At 43.2% G+C, this 12,304-nt stretch overlaps 1 protein-coding gene across 1 annotated transcript in view; it reads right to left on the reverse strand.

Annotated features, from left to right (window-relative positions):
• The window catches only part of KIAA1210 (KIAA1210 ortholog), a 151,079-nt gene that overhangs the window by 111,218 nt on the left and 27,557 nt on the right, over positions 1-12,304 (reverse strand). Inside the window, exon 2 of the mRNA XM_044305867.1 lies at positions 11,487-11,540. The gene's annotated coding sequence lies outside the window, so the exon portion shown is untranslated. The remainder of the gene's footprint in view (positions 1-11,486; positions 11,541-12,304) is intronic.

Below are 12,304 nucleotides of genomic sequence, written 5' to 3' on the forward strand. Positions count from 1 at the left end.
TTAACTTGTGAAAGACCTTTTTTAAAAAATAATGTGCCCATTTCTAACAGCCGGACGGGTGCACACTTCTAAACGGCAGTTAAAAAAATGGGTCCATTGATTTCAATGGGGTCTGTTTGGCTGCAAAAATAGCCAAAAATAGGACATGTCCTATTTTTGCATGGCTGCTTTTCACTGCCATGTGAGTAGCCTCAGACTTTATTGGCTCTGAAAACAAAAATAACCGTTGTGTGAATGCAGCCTAAAGGCCAGAGGGAGTGGGAAAGCAGAGCATCCAATTTCTCAATATACAATGGTCTCAGGATACAATATTTTCAACACACAATGGTCTTTTCTGAGAAGTAAGTTGAAACCAGACTCAACATACAACGCCTCAGACTGAGATCCAACTAATCAACATGGCCATTTCATGGACACCTGTATTAGCCGTCTAGTGCCTCCTCTGTGGTACTACATGTTTTGTACTGCCCTGTCTGTGGCAGGATGAGCCGCTCCTTTGGACACCAGGTGAGCTTCAGCCTTATTTAATTGTTTTGGTACACATATTGTATGTACTCTGCAAGACCCTGAAGAAGTTCCTCCCATCACCATAGAAAGTGATTTACAGCTTCCAGCATGTATTCCCGTCTGGTTTACATTAGGACTTACTTAATTCATCTATATTATCTGCTTATTTTTCTTAAAACTTCACTTTTTCTTATTTTGGGATGTCATTTCTGGGCTTTGGAAGTTGGAACCAATTACTAGTTTTCCATACAGGTATGAACTCTAGTTACAATGGTCATCCTGGAACCAGGCACCACTGTATGTATGTATGAATCTATGTATATACGGTACCTCCCATACGTAAAAGTCCTACCAGTGACAAGTACATACACATGTAAACATTTCTAGAGATAATTAGAGCTAGGTGATACCAGATGTGCTCTTCCAATACTACCAAGCACATTGTGTAAAAGGAAAATATCAATATCTTCACACAGACTGAGCATGTCTGCACAATTTTTGTATATGAAATCTTTCTTCTATTTTTGTGTCAGACATAAAGAAGAGTATGAGAACAGTAAGTGGAGTCTAGCAGAGCACTCAGTCCATGGTGTAGTCCAGAGTGCTTATTATAAAGTGCATTGGGAGGCGATTCTGCTTCAAAACTATTAGAAAATAAATTCTGAGCGCAGTCTTTAGATGACAAAATCCATATGGCCACAGTGACCTGGATTTCATCTTTCAGTGAGAGAATATGGGAGTGGTTCCCAAGACTTCTACAGAAGAGAGATTTCCTCTCTCTCAGGCTGAAAAATAAAATCATTATCCAGTGAGAATTTTATTTTATTTTTTATAAAAGGAGGCTCAGATGGAATATGTTTTAAAGGGGTTGTTTGGGCTTTTTCTATTGATGACCTATCCTCAGGAAAGGTCATCAATATCAGATCGGCGGGAGTCCAACACGCGGCACTCCAGCCGATCAGCTGTTTGAGGAGAGGACACACGCAGTGTGCACGTGCCATCTCCCTTCTCTCTTCCTGTCCGCTGCTGCTGTCCCATAGACATACACCAGTGAGCAGGAAGAGAGAAGGGAGATGGCACATGCGCACCGTCTCCTCAAACAGCTGACCAGCGGGTGTCGGACCGCCGCCGATCTGATATTAATGACCTATCCTGAGGATAGGTCATCAATAGAAAAAGCCCGGACAACCTAAGTTTCAAGTTTTCAGAATCTGAAAAAGACAACTGACAGATCAGTCAATTATCTACCATATTAGATTTTTCTGAGTAGATGCACTACTCACAAAAAGTTAGGGATATTTGGCTTTTGGGTGAAATTTATGGAAAAAGTAAAAAGTTCCCACTTCAGTGATATTATATCAAGAAAGTAGGGTAGTTAAGTAGAAGCATGCAATGGCAATTTCCTCACCTCAAACAATTTATTGAAACAAAAGCCAACACCAGTAGTAGTTATACCCCCACAAAAATGTCAATGTCTCAATAACTTGTCATGTGGCCTTGAGCATCAATTACAGCTTGACAATGACGTCTCCTATTCACAAGTCGACTTATTGTCTTCTGAGGCATGGCATCCCACTCTTTTTGAAGGGCGGCCCTCAGGTCATTGAGGTTCTGAGGTACAGAGTTACGAGCCTCTACATAGTGACTCAGCTGATCCTATAGGTTTTCAATGGGAGTCAGGTCTGGAGAAAGTGCAGGCCACTCCATTTGAGGTATCCAGTCTCCAGCAGCCGTTCCCTAATGATGCGACCTCGATAAGCTGGTGCATTATTATCCATGAAGATGAAATTAGGCCTGTGTTGTTCATGCAGAGGCTCAATGACTGGATTAATGATGTTATTCAAGTAGTATGGGCATGTCACTGTACCATTCACAAAGTGTAGGGCAGTTCTGTATTGATTAGACACACCTGCTCACACTGTTACACCATCACCTCCAAAAGGATAATCTCTGAGGCTGATGCATACATAACGCTCTCCTTCACGTCTCAGTCATCGTTGGCGGCCATCATTTCTGCTCAGCGTGAATCGACTTTCATCAGTGAACAAGGCCCACTGTTCCCTCGTCCAGCGTACATGCTCCCTGGCCCATGCAAGAAAATGATGCCTGTGGTCAGGTATCCTTGCAGGTCGTCTAGCACACAGACAATGCTGATGTAAACGGTTTTGAATGGTCTGATGTGACACTTGGGTGCCTCTCACCTCCCTTAAATGTGCCTGGAGTTGTGTGGCATTCATCATCCAGTTCCGCAGGGCATTTTTCACAATGAAGCCGTCATCAGTATGGGATGTGGCCAAAGGACGTCTGCTTCTATGCCTTACAGAGAGACTGGAAGAGTCACAGAATCTCTGTTGGAACCTGTTGATGACACTCTTTGACACTTTAAGCTCAGTGGCCACTTCCATCTGAGAACATCCTGCTCGAAGCCTCGCAATGGTGAGGTACTATTTATCAATTGTTAGGGGTCATCTTGGTCTCATGATGTCAAAATGTGAACAGCATAATGAGGAGGACTGTTTAAATACCAATTCTAATTAAACCACAAAATTTATTGGGCGATTCATGGATCAAACACCTGTTGTGAATTTTGCCATTAAGCTCCTTTTTAAAGAACAGCAAGTTGTGCATAAAGTACTAAAACATTTAACAGTTGGATATGTGCATTCACAAGTTTAGAGGAGGTCACATTAAGTTCAACTGTAAAGGTTAGAGTGCATTTTAGTTTCATCCTGACATTTCACCCACAAGCCACATACAGTATCCCTTACTTTTTCTGAGGAGTGTAATTTGTAGTTACATTACAATAGTGACTAATAAAATCAGATATACTACAGCATGATTTACAACTAGCAGCCCATGCAGAGGCCTAGATTTTAAGTACAATTTGTTAGTCATACAGTCATCGAAAGGCTAAACAATTTCTTTTTTTATTAATGAAGCTGTTTATCGCGATGTCCCATTTAGATATTATTAGAGATAGAGTGAAATGATTCACACAAATAAAATGTGTTACTGATTTCCCCAAAACATCTGGATTTTGGTGATCTGAAACTCTTGGGATTCATCCTGCACAATTCTCTTAAAACGGCTGCTGCCCTTTTACAGGTCAGAAGAAAGAGAAGGCATCTGCCACCAAACAGGAATACTTTTCGGACGTTGACAGTGTAGTTTCTTATTAAACAGGCTTTTTGTTCCACCGACCAGAAGCATGGCTAGGGTCTCTAAAGATGTCTCCTCTGATATAGATGTTCTCTTTCCAGGTCTTTTCTAATCAGCCCAGGTGGCTATGATGACTTTTTTCAGCGACATCTCGTCTCTGCAGTGTTTTTCGCACAGACATCTTAGGTTCCTCACTTTTCTATCCTCCTCCTAGTGCCCCAACAGTGTTATCCTGCTGCTATGCCCACTACTGTGCCCACCAACACAATGTGTCCCCAAATGCTATTGTGCAGAAAAAAAATAATGCCATACAGATATTCCCCCTCATAGTAATAATATTTCAGAAGTCCCACCAATAGTAATACTTCTCTCCCAGAGGGCCCTTATTAGTAATAGTGTCTCCTACAGTGATACTTTTCCTTGAGAGTGCCCCTGTTAGTAGCAGTACGCTCCATATTGTGCCTAATAATAATACTTACACAGAACCAATGTAGCAAAAATTCCCCATACTGTCCCCAGGCTCTTCCTTAAGACCTCCCTATAGAGCTCTTAGTAGTTTTAATGCCTCCTATAGTGTCCTCTCCAGTATTCCCAGTAGTTACAATGCCCCCTCCAGTACTCCCAGTAGTTATGATGCCCCCTTGTAGTGCCCCCAGTAAGTATAATGGCCCCCACAGTGCCCCAAGTACATAAAGTATACCACTATTAGTTAAGATGCTCCCCTCTAGTAATTACAATGGCCTCTGTAGTCCCCCCCACTAAAGTCCCCCCAGTACTTATAGCGTACCCTACATAGTGTTTCAGTAGTACAGTATCTACCCCCCAAAACCACAAAGCAAAAAAATAAATAAATACATACATCTGACCAAAATATTATCATCAGCCAGTGCCACATCCTATTGACTAATCTCATATCTGTTGGGGTAAAAGCTGAAGGATCAAACAGAGCAATAACGACCAAACAACAAAATATATTTAGAGACTATTGTTTCATTACTTTGATGTCTTTTGAATGCAAACAGTTTGCCAAATCATCGCTTGCCACTCATTAATGAAAAAAAAATCTGCCAGTCTCGATAGCTGATTAAACCCAATATTCTCTCATCACTAATGGCCTCATGCACAGGACTGCATCGGTTTTATCAGTCTGCAAAATGCGGATGCTGGTGAGTGGCCATTTACCATGGGACCCATTGTCGAAATGCCTATGCTCATCCACAAAACAGACAAGAATAGGACATGTTCTATAATTTGCGGTACAGCCACATGACATCTGTGTGCAGTCTGTATTTTTTGAGGACCCATAGAAATTAACGAGTTCGTATGCGGTCAGCAAAAATGCGGATCGAATGTGAACCATAAATACGGTCGTGTGCATGGGGCCAAAGGGAGGATTAGAAGAAATACAGCAGAAAGTAACAAACTATATGACATGTGAGAAAGTGCAGACACAGCTGGTGTCAGTGTCAGGGAGACTTTAATTTACAAACCAAATGCTGAGAAGCTGGACATTTTTGTGGGCTGCGAAGTGGGATGTCAATGAATATTGGACAGTGTAAGGTTTGGTATTTCCTGTGGAGTAGCAGCAGCAGCCAAAAATTAAATATATCATTAAACTATGGCTCCCTTGTTAGAAAACATGAGGAATACTGCGGATGAAGACGGCATTCATGCCGGCTAGGAAATCTTCAGCGTTATTTATGACATATGTCTCTAGTTTACTAAGTTTCAGAGGTTCCAGGTTAAATACCGTACTGTAAAATCAAATATTATTTTGTCTGAAGATTTATCTCTGGAAACTAGAGTTGAGTGAAGCGAAGCATTGGAAGCGGAATTCGTCCCCAAGTTTAGGAAAACTTTGATTTGCAAACAAATCTGAATTTCTTCACGCTTCGTGGAAACCAATCCGTTTTTTCATAAAATTGCGGCTGCTACAAAGTGAAAGTAAGAACCAAGGGAACGCAAGATCACCCATAATGCCTTGCTGCCAGCCAATTAGCAGATAGCCATCCCCTATAAAACCCTCATCCCACACAGTATCCACCATCGTCCTGTGAGCAGAGCATAGGGAGAGATGTGACAAGCACTCATGCTGTAGGGACAGTGTTGCTGAAAATGATTAATAGAATATTGGAGAGGGAGACCTGCAGGGAGAGGGCAGAGAGACCTGCAGGGAGAGGGCAGAGAGACCTGCAGGGAGAGGGCAGAGAGACCTGCAGGGAGAGGGCAGAGAGACCTGCAGGGAGAGGGCAGAGAGACCTGCAGGGAGAGGGCAGAGAGACCTGCAGGGAGAGGGCAGAGAGACCTGCAGGGAGACCTATTCTGCATCAGTTTTATTTATTTATTCCTACATTTACTTATTCCTACATCAGCCGTGAACTGAGATATGGAATTCAATACCAATAAGATGGACGCCTTTATTATTCCACTGCCAGCATGTCAACCAAACATCCAGTCTGCTCCCCTTAGGGGGGCCAGGTCTTAATGATGACCATCCTCCTCTTTTGCTGGCGTTATTTCTTCCAAATCATCCTTCAAAGTATCCATGTCTTAGAAAAGTCAGCAAGATGCAGAGAGAGGAGCTGGACGTTCCTGATGACATATTTTCATCAATATTAGATGTGGAAAAGGAGGAAAAGCAGATGGCAGAAGAAGGCACCCATCTGTAGGGCAGGAGAGTGCTGGATTTGGAGAAATGGGTATGCCGGAGCTGATTAATATTCTGTGTTTACTGTCAAACTTCAGGAGATTGCATATTATTGCTGTTCTGTTACATCCAGCAATTGAGGATAAATTTATTAATGAAAGGGTCAACAAAACAGTATAAAGTCCAGCTATAGAATTAACCCTTAGGTATAACAGTTACTTAAATATTTTATTATATTACATATCTCAATACATATACTGAATGTCCATAGTAGGTACCATTAGATATCTGGCTAGGTAGGTTTAGTCTTGAGCGGGGACAGTATCCCTATTATAAACCCTGTACTAAACCCTATGCCCAGGGACGGCCCCTAATGGTGGGGACTCCCTGTCCTCCAGCCTAACGCTAACAGCTCCTATATAACCCTCGCTGTTAGGGAGCGACTATATAGTGAGGGACCTACATGGACAGCAACACAAAACAGACAAAAAATAGGTGCGCCATGTATACAGCCCTAGTGATATAAAATATCAGAAGGTACACGCCGCACCGGACTAACTAAATAAGAAACACCCTATGATGAGGATGTTTATGGTCACCCAGATATATGGACCAAACCAGTACACTTGGAACCCCAACGCGTTTCCCCCACGGTGTGGGATCATCAGGGGGCGAATGATTCTCTAAATTTAATTAGATAGTGTAAAGTAAAAAAGCTGCAACAATTCGGCAGCATGTAGCCGATATATCACACTGAGAGAGTGGAGGCCCAAACCATGAGGCCACTCTATTAGTGAATGTTTCACATCCTCATCAGTGTGATGATGTCTGTTACCACAGAGGCAGTAGTTTGAACTGGACCCTTTGATTTTACACAATAGTGTTAATAGGAAGGTTTGAAGGGAGCATCAGATATATTCTGTCGCTTATACACGGTCATTAAATACACGGGTGTATGACTTCAAAGTGGGTTTCTGTGAGGAGAGAACAAAAAAGAATACAAAAATTGTATGGTTGTGTAACGTATTGGGCTTTGCCCCATCACCTGGTAATTGTGTACCCGCCACCGCGCTAGTCACACAGTCATAATAGGTAACTCACTCAGTCCAGGTATTTCGATGTCACTCCTTAAGCGATATATTAAATGTCAGCCAGGCACAGATTGTCATATGGGACACGCGTCCACGTATGACATAGAGCTGTAAAATGAGACATATAGATATACATATATACATACACAGATTTGTTTCAATGTCTGCAATCAGCCTAGGAGACCACCATCATATGCCTCTCATAGTTATGAATGCCACACTACCTTGGATAGGTCCTTGATAATGTCGGTCTGAGCACGCAGATATGGCTAAAGGGACCTAGGCATTAGAAATATTCGAAGATCAACCCAGATGTATCCGTATATCTTAAGCTGGTTTAAAAGCAAGATAAGGTAGTTACTCACATTTAGGTGGTCATGATGTCAGGTCCTCCCTTGTATTTCCTAATGGGGTCCAGATTCAGTGTCTAACTGTCCCATCCCCTTTTTTATATAGGGGCCTACTAGTTCCCTCTCTTGTAGTTACAGGTGTCATTAATTGCCGCAGATAGCGGTGTGGGCGTGCGTTCCAGCGTGGAACGCATCCCGCCGTCGCAGCTTCCGCTCATGCTTCAAGGGTGGATAATGTGATAAGCGCGTGCGTTCCACAGTGGAACGAACGCGCACATCCGCCCGTTAACATGGCTATTTCCGGTTTGTTGTAGTCATTCTTATTACATGTGGAGCGCAGGGTACTTCCGGTGATTGGACCGCATCTGGCTCGCTCTCCACTGATGTGAAAATAGGTGTATAAGGTAAAGGACATTTTCCTATTACCTCAGAGTACCGATAAAACAGAAATTGATATTAACATTTTGATATAACGGGGTCACTTAGTTTATAATACAACATCCTTTACTTTCAAGATACAGTGGATCTCCGATCTTCATTTTTAGTTATATATATTACCGCACATGAATATCTGGAGAACATCTTGTAGATAATATATAGTGATGACACCCGTATGCATATTTATCAAGGTCAGGTACTCACTAGGTATTTAGGGGAACAAAGAGGTAGGGTTAGGGCATACAGTTATGTATATGATGATGTCGAGGTAATTATGTGTCAGTTTACCCCTGTGAGGATGCATCAGGGGAAACAAAAATATACACAGTGAATCCATTATCCATCCTGTGTTTTTGATACTAAAATTTCGGCGCTTTTCGCACCAGGTCCAGTTAAAGGGACAACACGGATCACCAGAGCCTCAAGAGCTATAAGGGAGATACATACACATACATATAGGGAAAGGGAGAGTGGCAATGGAGAGGAAAAAACACAGAATAGGGACGTACCAAGAGTGTGTCGGAAGGCCAGTAGTTTAGGTACGGGTGGGCAGTTATGTACGTTCGAAATAGGTGCTTCAATTGAGGGTCTAGGGGCCCCTTTTGATTGAGAGGGTCAAAGGAAGCAAGAAAAGGTCAACCTTTCGTTAAGTCCACCGGGGGACTGGGACCGAAATCTATGTATCCATTGACTCTCCTTTTGCAGGATCCTTCTGTCCCAGTCACCCCCGCGTGGAGGTGGAGGGATCACCTCAAGGACAGAAAAACGTAGTGACCTCGAGTCGCCCCCATGTATGGTGTTAACATGGGTGGCGACAGGTGTCACCTCACTGTTTTTAATGTCATTGACGTGCTCCAAGATCCTTTTCCTCAGCTCCCTAATTGTCTTGCCCACGTAATCCATGGGGCAGGAACACTGACAGATATAGACCACACCTTTAGATCTACAGTTGATGAAGTCCCGGATATAAAATGACCGACCTGTCACTGAGCAGGTGATCGTTTTGGCCGTCGAGAGAAACTCGCAGGCTTTGCAGCTACCGCATCTGAAGATACCCACCGGTTTTCTATCCAACCAGGTTCCAGTTTTAACGGGTGGTACAAAGTGACTGGTAACCAGGCGGTCTCTCAAGCTTCTGCCCCGTCTATATGAGACAGCTGGGTGTTCAGTGGTTATCTCCGCGAGGTCAGGGTCCATTCTAAGAATTGGCCAATATTTCCTAAGGATTTGTTTTATATCGTCATTTGCTGTATCAAAGTTTGAGATAATCCTTAGTAGTTGTGACTCAGTTGTTGTTTTGTCTTTAGGGACTAGTAGGTCATTACGGTTTTTGGTCACTGCGTGTTGGAATGCATCTCTCAGTACTGATTGTGGATACCCTCTGTCTTTAAATCTAGACTGTAAGGCCCTCGCCTCACTGTAGAACGACTCATCATTGGAGCAATTTCTTCTAGCTCTGAGGTATTGACCTCTAGGGATGCCCCGTTTCAGGGGGGTTGGGTGGTAGCTCCTCCAGTGTAATAGGGAGTTGGTAGCTGTCGTCTTCCTATATATATTAGTCGACAGTCTATCCCCCACCCTACTTACTTTAACGTCCAAGAACGTGATGGTGGATGGGTCGTGTTCAGAGGTGAACCGCAGGTCTATCTCGTTTATGTTCAGATCACCTATGAACTTTTTGAAGTCTGTCGGCCCACCTTTCCACACGATGAATATGTCGTCAATGTATCGGGTCCAGAACTGTATGTTACTGGACCACCAAACATCGACATCCGGGAATACATGCGTATCCTCCCACCAGCCCAGGAAGAGGTTCGCATAGGTTGGGGCACAAGGACTGCCCATAGCCGTCCCCTTGAGCTGGTGGTAGAATCTCGAGTTGTATAGAAAGTAATTATGGGTCAAGGTAAACTTCATTAACTGTAATATAAACTCATTGTGTATGTTATATTGTATCCCTCTCGTGCAGAGAAAATATCCTATGGCCGAGAGCCCGTGTTGGTGAGGAATCGAGCTATATAGTGACTCTACGTCAATACTTCCCAAAATACAATCTGGTTCCAGGTTTAGGGCATCAATCTTGTTGAGGAAGTCCATTGTGTCCCTCGTATATGCCGGGAGGGACACAACGAACTCCCTCAGCACCCGGTCCAGATACACCCCACAGTTCTGGGTCAAGGAATTAATTCCCGATACAATCAGGCGACCCTTCAAGGGAGTTGTCCCCTTGTGGATCTTGGGAAGTCCGTAGAATGTGGCTATGGTGGGTTTGGCCGGTAGTAAAAAATCAATTTCTGAGGTACTGATCACCTTGTTTTGCAGACCATCCACGAGAATCTGTTTCAGGTTAAGCAAGAATGACTGGGTGGGGTTAACGGATAGGATCCTGTATCCATCTTTATCCTTCAGGAGATCCAGGCACATACGGACATAGGAATCGCAGTCTAGGATAACAAGGTTACCCCCTTTGTCGGATGGTTTGATTATAATACTACGATCCTTTTCCAATGACGTAAGTGCCTGCATCTCCGTCAGGGAGAGGTTAAAGGACCTTGGGCCCATCTGTTCCAGTCGTTCCATGTCGCTGATGACCATCTGTAAAAAGATGTCGACATGTTCATAGTTTGCCAGCGGTGGCATTCTTTTGCTCTTGGGCCTCAGTGTCGTAAACGGTCCAGAACCTGTAATCCGATTATGCTCACTGTTAAGGTCTGTGAGGGTTGTAAGTCATCAAAATCGCCCTCATCCAGACCTAGTCTACTACAGGTTTCTCTGTTGGAGGTCTTAAAGAATTTGTGCCACTTTAGCCTCCTGCAGAAGAGGTATATGTATTGAGATATGTAATATAATAAAATATTTAAGTAACTGTTATACCTAAGGGTTAATTCTATAGCTGGACTTTTTATTGCTGTTCTGGCCTGCATATTGTCCCCCGCCTAACCAGCCAAACTCTGTACCAGCAACAGCCCCTGTTTAAAGGTGCATTAAAGGTGCCACATGGCCATATACAATGAAGACCTGCGGGTTAATTTGCAGCATGGTTTTTCACCGCAGCATGGCGGTTCCCTAACGCAGAGTGGCCTGGGTATACCCGATTTGTAGCAATTTGTGACAAATTAATTTTAATTCAGAACAAAGTCAAATTATTAGGCTAACGTTGGTGAAGTTGCCCAGTAAAATTTTGTAAAACTTTGCCCATCTCTACTGGAAACCAATAGTTCTGCCCCAAATTTAGGGTGCTTCCTTAGTATTTTTTTTTTTGCATCGGCAAGTGCATGAAGGGCAGCTACTCACCTGAAGTTCAGTCGTCACATACAGTCCATGCGGGGGGACGTTTAATACATCAGTCTGTAAAAAAACAAACAAAAAACATAAGAATACAAGGTGTAAATGGCCAGTAATAAACACATGAATATACGTCAGAGGGGTTCTCTCCAAATACATAAACATCTAAAGACCTACTATCTTCAGTAACTGTTGGGCCAACGCTCATTCACCTGACAGGCATCTCTCCCACCTCCCTCATATGCATTCACCCTCAGCTTGGCCAAGCGTGTATATGTTTTCAATGGGTAGAAAGAAGAAAGCCTCTGTCTGTCACCACTATCTCCCGGGAGAACAAAAGATCTGACATTATGAGTTGGGAGCTCCCTATACTGCCCGGTCCAGCTGAAAACGCTGGGTTTGGCCAACAATACCTAATGTGTACAGCAACCTTAACATCCTTACACAATCTCAATTTCACATTGATCTCCATAACTGCAATGAGTTGGGCAGGTGTGTTGTCTATGTATCTACTGTATATCTCATCCATAAAAGTGTGATACATTTACTTTACATTCATCTCCTCTGAATAGACCACTGGCGGTTAGAAGAGCCAGATGTGTAGAAATCATCAGATCATTGGGCAGCTTCTTCGTCTTTTTTTCATTGACAAACACAGGGTGGTCGCTGCAGGAGAGATGTTGTATTACCCAGCTCCCAAAAGAATGGATGGACAACCATGTAATGCTTGTGTTGAGGCTGCCACAGTAGAAGACACCCTTGTGAAGATGGGACAACTCCATTAACAAGTAACTACCTGAAGAAAACAGAATCAGACTGGAAAACCA

This window comes from Bufo gargarizans, chromosome 9, assembly GCF_014858855.1.
Source record: "Bufo gargarizans isolate SCDJY-AF-19 chromosome 9, ASM1485885v1, whole genome shotgun sequence".
In the NCBI taxonomy this organism is placed as follows: domain Eukaryota; kingdom Metazoa; phylum Chordata; class Amphibia; order Anura; family Bufonidae; genus Bufo; species Bufo gargarizans.